Genomic DNA, 11236 nt, shown 5'->3' on the forward strand with positions numbered 1-11236 from the left:
AATTCTAAGTGCGCCTTCATCCGGCGTTGGAACCGGATGATCGAGGATGCAAAAAAAGTTTTCACAATGGCTTGGCAATCGAGAGAACATTCGCTCCGATCACTCAATCGGCACATTACGCAAAAAAGTATGCGAGAACGCTTGGAATGAGGACCGAATGTGCTGTGACCACGTCAACGAGGGTGTCGCTCTTGCGGCTCGGTTCCACGTCCATCTCGCGACAAATGACTAAGACATCTCGCTGAGTATCCACTCAGCGAACGCGAGCAAGCCTGGATCGGCAAATGCGAGCTCGAAGGCCGCCGAAGGGCGGGTCATGTGCGCGAAAGTGCCTCGCCACATTCGATTCCAACCTTCTGCATGAAGAAGGCCATGGGAGGCTGGCGTATAGTGCGTGCGTTTAATAAGCTAAATTATGCCAGTATTCCTGCGCAAACACCTATCCCCAGGAAGGACATAGTGTTAAACTCCATGTCAGGAAGCGTCATCTTCAGTGACATCGATCTAACCGATGGCTTCTACCAGATCCTGATGCGACCGAGCGACATACCACTCACAGCGGTGAGTACCAAGAGTGGCTTTTAATGGGAATGGCTAGTGATGCCATAGGGTTAAAGAATGCACCGACCACTTTCAATCGCATGGTGTCTCAAGTGTTGAGACCACTCCGGGACATCGCTCCCCCTTGTTTCTTCGATCACATCTTCGTCCATAGTGGCGCCGAGAACAATCTCAGCGATATCCAAGTTCGCCTCCGACACTTGAAACAGGTGTTACAAGTCATGCGAGACAAGGTTTACGCGAATCTCAAGAAGTGTGTCTTTTGTGCACCGGAACTTCCGGTGCTCGGTTGCTATGTGAGTAAGTCGAGAGTTCCAGCTGATCCAGAGAAGGTGTCATCAATCTGTTCTTGGCCCACGTCCAAGAACCCTACGGAGTTGCGTCAGGGGCTCGACTTGGCCAATTACTTGCAGAAGTATACGAAGGCTTATACCGGTTTCTTACAGCCTTTGTCATTTTAGAGAAAAAAGCTACGTGGTCGTAGCGTTTCGAGCACCAAATGGCCTTCGAAGCAGTAAAGAAGAGCCTGGCTTCGGCGCCAGTGTTGGTCCTTCCGGACGACTCCAAGCCATACCACGTGGTATGCGATGCAAGTGATTTCGCAATTGGTTCTGCCCTCATGCAATTTGAAGATGAGGGCCTTGAACAAGTCGTGCGTTATCAGTCACGACAGATGAAGCCAGCGGAGAAGAACTATCCAGTCCATGATTAGGAGTTCCAAGGCGAAGTCTGCTGTTTTGACCCCACGTGGCGTGGCGTCCCCGTTATCTCAATGGACTGCGGAGACACTTATTGACCCGTCTTCGGGTACGCGCTCACGTACTGCCAACTACGCGGCGATTGAGTCGGCGCGATCACTTGATGACATGGCTGTGTCGGAGTTTATTCTTCAACGTGAAGCGATCACCCAGTTTGCACGTGATGCACTTCAGTCTGCAGTGAATAAACAGGAAGGGAATGCAGATAAACATGGTAGAAAAAAAACATGATTAAGTTCCAGAAAGGTGATCGTGTATTATTATCAACAGAAGGTCTAAGGGATTCAGCAGTGGCCAATCTAGGCGCGAGTATATTCACGCCACGCTTCATCGATCAATTCAAAATTCTTAAGGCGATCGGCGATGTCTACACGCTGGATATCCCCTCATCGTTGCGGCTTCACCCGACGTCCTGCGATGGGCAGCTGAAAGAACATCACCCGGCTACGCTTCACGGGTTGGTTCCAATATTGCGGAATCAGGGGCTCGTAGATCGACCTCCTTCCCGCCTTGCTTTACGCACCGATGACATTGGACTTGGCTGCGTTCCCGTCTGCATATGACAGAAAACCTGGCGCTTCAGGTTCCTCATCCGTTCGAGTAGTTCGCGGTTCGACCGTCGGATCTCACTTGCGGTCTTTTCCGCCTGTGCAGCACACTCGACGGCATTCTCAGCTTCTAGCTTAGCGTCGGCAGCCTTCTTTATAGCCTCATCAATATCGTCCTCGGCAACAAGGACGCCAGCGTAATCATCGCGAGGGCCGACCACCGCTTGGGAATTCGGAAGGTCAGGTCCGCTGGATCGTGGATCGTATTGTGGGTCACGAGGACCCTCTCCGCGAAGCAGCATCGTCGTCTCACGGGAGGCGCGGTCCCAATCGCGCGCAAGTATCGCTTACGCTGGCTTGGGTTCCCAGCCGAGCAGGATACGTGGGAGCCGCGTTCCTCGCTTCTTCGCGACGTTCCAGACGTTGTTTTGGCAAATGAGTCCATGAAGTCGTGCTACCTCAATGCGACCACAGACGCGAGTGTTCTCGTGTAAGAACGATAAGACGGCCAGGAACTGTGTCGTGATTCATGGTGTGGGAATGAGAACGATGGCGAGAACGAGTACGTCGTAGTGAACCTTTAACCCTCACAACCACGAGAACGAAACCAAAACCAGTATCGCGCAACTGGATGGGCAGACGAATATGTCGCCGCCCTGCGCTCCGCATTCAGCGGAGATTGACTTCGCTGCCGAGAATGGTGACGTTATCGAGGCGCACCACGAATAACTGCAGTACGCCGTTGGTAGAGAAGATTTCGTAAGTAGACTAGACTTGATTCGAGGCAACGGCCACTGCCGTGTCACGCAATACTTTAAACCTAGCACGAGGTCAATCGCTTGCCGAACACGACGATCAGCAGGAAGTTCAGCTGGAACCGTGTCCAGAAACAATCTGCGCACTCACAAGCAATGTCGTAGACTGGGTTACCAGACTCTCGCCGAGTCTCCCATGACTGTGACGCAAATCATTCTTCACGCGCTGACTTTGGCTCAGCGCTTCGACGTCGCATCATTTGCTCTTCGTATGTCGCGGTAACCACCTCGTTGGTGATCAAACATACCTGTTCCGCAGTGCCTCCCTTAAATCACGCAGGAAAGGCTTCCAGGAGAGTCCTGGAAGGCGTGTAATCGAGGGCGCGTCACGAGGTGGACTTGTGACCTCAATGTATTGGCGCTTTTGTGGACTCCCTTCCACGTAAATGATAGCGTGAACACGTTCCAACGCTGTATCTCGATGCTTGTGTTTTCATCGTGCTTCGAGTCGATACTCGAAGCTGGCGAACCGCAGCCAGGTGATGAACTCTCACCCCCCTCTAGCTACTAGATGTCCGCATCCATGATGCCGCAAACAAGTGGCGGGCGTAATTCAAGCTCGACCGTCGACACTTGATGCGGGGGCGTCTGCTCGATCGCCGTAAACCCGTGTGGGAGCCCCTGCTCAACCAAATTGCCCTTGAGGAACCTTGATTCGACCACAGTGGGTGATGATGGGAACCCCGGTTCGACCATCATGCTCTCGCGTGGGAACTCCTGTCAGTCCACGTCATACTCGTGTGGGACCCCCCCCGCTTAACCACGATGGGTACAAATGGGAAACCCGGTTCGACCACTGCATGCATCGGTTGGAACCTCTATTCGAGACGCGCGGGAACCCCTGCTCGACCGCGTCGCCTTCTCCCGGGAGCCGCTGCTCAATCGCATTTTCTTCTCGCTGGGTGCGAGGCGTCTCTGTCACTACAGAACAAGCAGTACAGAAAGAGCCATCGCTCGCTCTTTGTGTACCGCAGGCGTCGTGGAGTCACATTTTATCTTCATTTTTTAGTTTCTTAATGAATATTTTTTTATAAAGCGATATAATCCATACTTTCCCTAAAATATCACGAAATCCATGACTGTGACGTTGGGCCAGTCACTTAGGGATACCAAGAGATTGGTAAACACTTCGCTGACGTCGAACTTGCGTCAACGTCCCACTGATTTCGCTAGCCAGTCGATCTGGGGCTTATAACGTGCCATCCATGGCATGCCCAAAATGCAATCGAATGCATAGTTCATCGCGACAATTAAGAAATCATCATTACTACGAAAACCGTCAAACGTATACGGCAATGACACTTCGCGTCGCAATACGCGATGTGTTTTCCCGTCTGCCAACTTGACGATGACTTGTTCAGGCCCCTCACGGACCGGAATGCTGGAGGCAGCATCGATAAACAGGTTTCACGAAAGAAATTGTTCGTCGCTCCTGAGTCCAGGAAAAATCGAATAGGTCGCCGGACACCGGCGACATGCAAATTGACAATGACCAGACGTGAATAAGCACTTCTAGTGGTGATATTTAACCGTGCACAAAGCACGTGGGGGCTGGTGGGTCGGGCTGCTACCGGGGGGGGGCCCGGACCTCTGTTCCAACCAGTAAAACGCCCTGCACCTACTTGTCCCGACCGTTTTTAATGTGCGGCCGGGGTAGCGCCCTCATGATGAGCGTCCAACACCTGCACCGACATCGGCGCTGGCGCGCGGCATTTAGCCGCGCGATGTTCTGGCTTTCGACAGCGAAAGCAAACCATTTGACTCCCGATACGAGTGTCACCCTTAATCGGAGTCGCATGTCGTCGGTCTCCCGACAACATCAATCGCGTCGATTTCCATTGGTTCCGGGCCAGGGGGCCGGGCGACGGTGACAAACGAAGGCTTGGTATAAGCCTTGGTGACCCTAAAGTCCTCTCCAGAGCAATGGCAAAGGCCTCCTCCAATGTGGCAGGCTTCGTACGCTCAAGCGATAAGCGGGTCTGCCCCTCACGCATGTCGTCCATAAAGACACTCACCTGTGTGCACATGTCGATGGAATGTGTGGTGATACACGATGCCAGATGGCGAGCCATCTGCACGCAGTCGCGCATCGCCATTTTACCTTGTCGAATGGACAGAAATCTAAAGAGCACCATTTTCATCTCTTGCGATGGCTCGAAGGCAAGATGAAGGTCATCCTGGATGGCATCCAGGGTAGGGAACGCGTGCTCTTCCACGACAAGCTTACGAAGGGCCCATTCCTTGGCTCTCCTAATGAGACGGGTAAAGAGGATGTAGACCCTCGACTGGGGCGTATCGAGGAGCCTCGATTTGATGGCGATGTCGACTTCTCGGAACCAACGATACAGCGATAATCGATCTTTACCTTCTCCTGAGTAGAAGGACGTTTCCATCTTCACGGAATCGTTCCGTGAAGATTGCCGATTGGATTCGGAGAGCTCGCGAGCAATAAAATCATGTATGGCGAGCCGTTGTGCGTCGAAGGTCGCTGATCTCATCAGCGACCTTGGGGCATCCCACTCAACACCAGTGGGATGGGGGAAGTTCGCGTGCTCCAGACGCAAATCTGGAGCGTCGAAATACGATAATTCGCTCATCCCAAACTCGGGCATGGGAAGGACTACTAAGTGCTACCAGGTCTTACACCTCCAGTCGATCCATGGCTCATGGTGTTCTTACCAGGTCTTACACCTCCAGTCGATCCATGGCTCATGGTGTTCTTACCAGGCCATACCAAGGATGAGATCATATCATGAATCAAAATCAAGGACGAGACAGCGTTCCATACTGTCAAAGTCCAGAAACGTTATATCTAAGTTTAATGGAACTTTGGGAACAGTGACACGAGTCCCAGTCGCTAAGCGAACAGTGATTGTATCACCTTTATGCGATTTAAGCGCCTCAACGTATTGTTGACTTCCTTTTAAGGGAATTGCGTCGAGCATAATTGCAAGACGCTCCTGAGTAAATTAAAATTAACCACGGCTTATCAAAGCCCTTTACAGTCGCTTGAGCGACTAGCAAGCCAGGCTTGTACTCTCGCCCCGTGCCATTAAGCACCGAGCTAAATGGGGCCAGGCTCTGTTTATTCTTACCTCCTAGAGGTTTAACAGAGCCTAGGTCTTCCCCAGTAGGGCAGGCGCCCCGCACCTACTGGGTATCGACGTTTTCCCGCACCGTACCAGATCTCTCGTATAGGTCGGAGTTGGAGCTCTTTCGAGCTTTACGTTATTTTCAAAGAGGACAGGCAGGTCGTAAATGTTTCGTGCTTCCGCAGATAAAACATCTACAGATGGTCTTATGCTGTCCACAGTTTGAAGAGACTCTTCTCCTTCCTCAACGAGGCTTAAATCCATAGGTTCCGCTTTATTAGACGGAACCCATGTGCTCGAAGAGCTTGTTCGGTAGACATCGTGCTAACGCGAGCAGACTTATAGTCAAACTCGGCGCGTAGCGCTATGGCAACTGCCTCTTCGAACGTAGCCGGATGAGATCGAACAATTCCGTCCTGGCAACGCCCTCATTGAGAACCCCATAAAGATGGTCACTACAATTGCTTCTTACACCGGGTCTTGATGCATAGATGCAATGAGAGTTTTCAACTCCTGGACAAAGTCACCTAGGGTTCTTGTACCCTGTGTAATGGGCCTCTCATTACATGTCTTAGTACTTACCATAGTACATATCTCAAAGGTGCTGGGCACCGGAGATGAGACGGAGGGAAGCGGGACATGTCTCTACAGGGTAAGACATGGGAGCCAGGGCTAAAGGTAGCCAGTTGTGCTATAGATGAAGTGATGACGCCGCATCGTCATTACTTATCTTCCTAGAAACCATCTGGCGACACTGCATCGTCGACATGAGAGTTTCTAGTTCAATTTCAAAGCTTCCCAGTCGAAGTTCAAGATTTACATTCAAGTACAGAATGATGCTTCACTACACTGGTGACGCATCCAACGTGTCTCTACCGGTTAAAGTGAGTGGCGTGAGCCAGTCACTTCGCAGGGAATTTTCCACGGGACTTCAAGTTCAAGGTCCTATGGGTTGAACCTCAGTGTACCCAAGGTTTTATATATCAGCTCGTAAGTTTTATTCATGCATGTGTAGGTTTTACTCGTAAAACCTCTAGGAGCCCTTGAGGCTAATTAGGAGTAGCGACAGGAACCATAACAGCTTTTCAATTCAGTTGTCATTTAACCTCCAAGTTCGCAAGCGCCCTCCAACGTATCCTCCCCACGGTTCAGTCTCCTCTTGTAGTGAGCTGAACAAGGGACTTGGCCTAGTCCCATTACACCCTGTCGAGTCGCTAGGAGCCGTGCTCGCATGCGAAAAGCCTGATCAGGCGGTGCAGACATGCTGGTCATTTGCTGTTTCAGCGAATCCCATGAGGGAAAAGCGTTGTTTATGGACGTGCTGCACGATAGTGCCCACTCCATGGCTCTACCTCCAAGTTTGGAAATGGCCTTAGCCACCTTTTGCCGTTCTGTTAAGAACAAGGCGGAATCAATGGACATTTCCATCTGCTTAATCCAAGAAGGCAGATTTTCTTCCTCTCCCTCAAATGTTTTTACATTTACAACTAGAGGGCGAGCCCTCGGCTCTGAGTCAGGTACGTAGATGTACCGAGTTGGCATAGATGCCGCTAAATGTTCCTGTACCTGACCGATCAGGGAGGCTTTGTACCGCATGAAGGCTTGAAGCCTTGCATGCAGGACCTCTGGTCCTGGGAGATAATAAATTTCACGTGCTCAAGCCCGAATTAGGGTTTGAGCTTGTCATAAGCGGCGCGTTGCGCTTCTGACAATTCTGGAACCTCTTCCATTTTCGTGAGATATAAGTCTTTTTGAAAGACTCAGACGCATATTGACTACGAGTGCTACATGGTGTAGCGGAGCTACCTCGCTCCTAAAGTCAGAGGAAGACTTTCAGACGCAGAGAGTCACTTAGTTCTATTGAACTAATGGGTTTAACAGTTTAGGGAGTCGTACAAGCTATTACAGCTTATGGAATCCTAGTTCAAGGGATTCAGGGATTCGTCAAACTAAGTGGCAACTAGTGCCCAAGAGGATATACCTTTGAAAGGCTTCTATCTCTTACAGATCAATGCGCAAGCCTAAGGAAGGCACTTAACGCTTTAAGATCAAAATTGGAAGTGCACTCTATTTGATTATATTAAATTTAAAACCTTACCCTAGCTAAATAATAAATAGATTTCGGCCGCCAGATTTATATCTGGCGGCGACCACGTTTGTTACCCATAATAAATGGAATTTAAGTATTTATCCATTTTAGAATAGGATAAAGGGTATATTACCCATAAGCTAAATGTACCACAACAACGGTTCTCCAATCGATGTGTGCCCCAATAGTACTAATCCGCACAATGATGCCGAGTGTAACGGGGTGTATCGTTACATGAAATTAACTCTTAAAGGTTGTTAATTAATATATTATCTAAAATGTAGATAATATTGGGAGGATATTACTTTAAAAAGTAATGTTCAGAAATCTTATCCATAATAGATATAGGCCATTATATCAATTTATCCCGCAGACTAATCAACTGTAGATGTCAACAAAGAGAGAGAGACCGATAAGATTTCAATTGCATGTTTAGTATTGTTTATAATTAAGTTAGAGTTAACAGATAGAAAGAAAAGATACTTAATTATATTAATACAGTTTTCATTTAACCCTCTTTAAGGTAAATGTCTTAAAGAGAAGTCTTCCTCTTCACGTACTAGTGCACGTGAAGTGACGTAAGGCACCACTCGCAACTGAAGCAGTGCGAAGTGGACTTGTACTGAAGCAGTTCAAGTCGTAGTGCCCCGTCACACTTTTTATTACAAAACTAATAAAGCCAATCTCTTATCGGTTGCGTGTCCCAGTGCCAAGGGAGATGATGAGAGGTCAGATCAATGTCCTTCCGCAATAGCCATAAACCGCCGATGGTCTGCTACGTGTTGTTAAAAAATCACTCCTCATTCGGAAGTTTGTCCAACCTACCTCAAACCACTTCGCCTACGTCCGACGTTTTTAACGATATTTGCCAGACCACTAGCGAATAATATCGACAACCTTCGACTGCGAGCTATTATTAACCATGCACGTACCAATTCAGTAGCTCAATCAACATACATGGCTGGATAGAGAAGTCTGCAAAAAGTTTAGAAACGATCATTGCAAGATGCTGGGGAGAGTTACGCAAAAATTTAACCACTGCTCGAGTCGCTGAAAGCCAATAATCCGGAGTCAATCACTGATTTTGTGAATCGCCAATCAGGCGAATATTATCGCGCATTTTCGTCACTTTCTCAGTGGTCTTGCGCTGCAGCATTGTCAAGACCTGTTTTCACACTCGATGCATGTCACTCCACCGCGGACATATACAAAGGTGTCTATATGTCTTGCCAAACTGTGTGTAACGGGCTAAGGTTGCCCTAATGTTACAAGTCCCCGTTAAGTATACTTGGTGTACTTAAGGGGATGGTCAAATGCATAAATAAGTAATTAGACCCACCACTCATGTGTGGTTCACATTAGTGACCAATTATTGTGTATGTGATGCACATAGGTGCATTCACAATAGGAGGATTGACGCCTAGCGTCATCCGTTACTCGCGGTATGTAGAAAGAATCTTAATACATATTAGTGTTATCTTCAGAGATGACATTTTTGATTGGTAAAAATAGGTATTTGTATTTAATGCGATTAAATTTAGATCAGTCTGAAACTACTTTCTACTTAGTAAGTGCGCACGAAGAGCCGGATACCGCTCCCGTGACGACACTAAACTAGAGTACTTAGTGCGTTGGGTGAGGTCGCCAAGGCGCCCACCACAACTACCTCACTGCACGCAAGAGAAGACGGTCTAACCGCTTCCTCGGTGTGCTAGGGTGTGTGTCTAAGTAGAGCGTGTCAGCATTACGATGTGCCCGCCTGCTCTTGGTAGCCTTTCCACGACCTGCGTGTGTACGTGAGGATGAGCCTTAATATTGATTAGGCTAATTTTCCCCACCTCCGAACACCATCGGGAGATGGCAGGGCATATGGCGCAGGGACTAGGTGAACAAGCCCTGGTCAGGCTTCTGGGTATTCCTCCTGAGCAACATGTTGCTCATTTGGAGCAGTTTGAGGCATTCGTGCTCGGACAGCGGAGAGCCGCATCCGAGGCACAGAGTCATGCTGCAGCGGAGTCCGTCACTCAGACTCAGGATGAGCTGAGGCATGAGCAGGCTCGGAGCGAGGCTCTCAATAGGACTGTTAAGATGCTCTCTGCCCGGCCGCATCAGCCGAGGCCCATTCAATTGGACCCGCCTAAGTTCGATGGAACTGCAGCGCACACGATTATCCATTGGCTGTGATCCGTGAAGCAATGCGGTGTCGTGCAGCTCATCGAGGACGACAGCCGGATGGTGTCGTACGCCATGTCGCACCTGTGCGGTAGGCCTCAGCGTGGGCTTACTTGGCGCTTATGGCGGACGTTAAGGCGTTACCTACATGGGCGATCTTTAAGGAAACGATTCAATTCATGTACCAGCCGCCGAACAGCGAGGTGTTGCTGCAGGCGCATTTCTTTAAGGCACGACAGGCGAAACGATCTCTGCAAGAGTATGTGCCGGATATGAGCTCGCTGTCGGCATCCATTACCGTAGGCCCGATTCCGGAGCACATTAAGGTGCCCACGTTTATGAACGGACTACGGCATGGCCCATCGCGACAGGCTCTTTTCAGAAAGGTGCCGCCGACGATGGAAGAGGCAATCCATTTTGCCTGAACTGAGAGCAATCCTACAACAGTGCCTTGGTGACAGCTTGGTATAAACCGTCGGCCGAGATGACAGATGCCACTCCCATGGAGTTAGGCAATGCAAGTGTAGTCTGCTTATATGCGGCAAGCGCGGCCATATGATGACTCGCTGCTATACCAATGTCCCTGCTGGAGCGAAGTCCCTGAGGTCTCGAAATTTCGGACCTCAACCCTGCTGGTCTATAGCGCTCAAGTACGAGGCTATGACCAGGTGATGACCCTCCTATAGGATTCGGGTGCATCACGGAATTTTATAAAACTCGCGGCACTAAAACAGAGGTTCCGCGGCTTTTAAAAGCCGGGACTGATAAGAGATGACGCGGTCAACGCCGTCGTCATCCTTCTGCATGAGCGCGCTGCCGATTGCAAAATTACTAGCATCGCAGACGACGCTAAAGGGCTTATCCGCGTCTGGCAATGCCAAGACCGGTGCCTCTACAAGACATTGCTTCAATGATGCGAACGCATCATCTTGTTCTTCAAACAAACCCATTCTGCATCCTTTTTAAGGAGGTCAGATAATGGTTTAGTTTGCTCAGCAAAATTTTTGCTATATTTATGCAAGTAATTAGCGAGCCCTAGGAATTGGCGCAAATCCTTCACATGCCGTGGGATTGGCGATTCCTTTACTGATTTTACCTTGTCTGGGTCTGCTCATACACCATGTGTACCTACGATGCCACGTAGTACAGGTATCTCAGGGACCCCTATGACGCACTTTTGCAAGTTGACGTACAATTGGGC

This window comes from Bremia lactucae, linkage group LG1, assembly GCF_004359215.1.
Source record: "Bremia lactucae strain SF5 linkage group LG1, whole genome shotgun sequence".
Lineage (NCBI taxonomy): Eukaryota > Oomycota > Peronosporomycetes > Peronosporales > Peronosporaceae > Bremia > Bremia lactucae.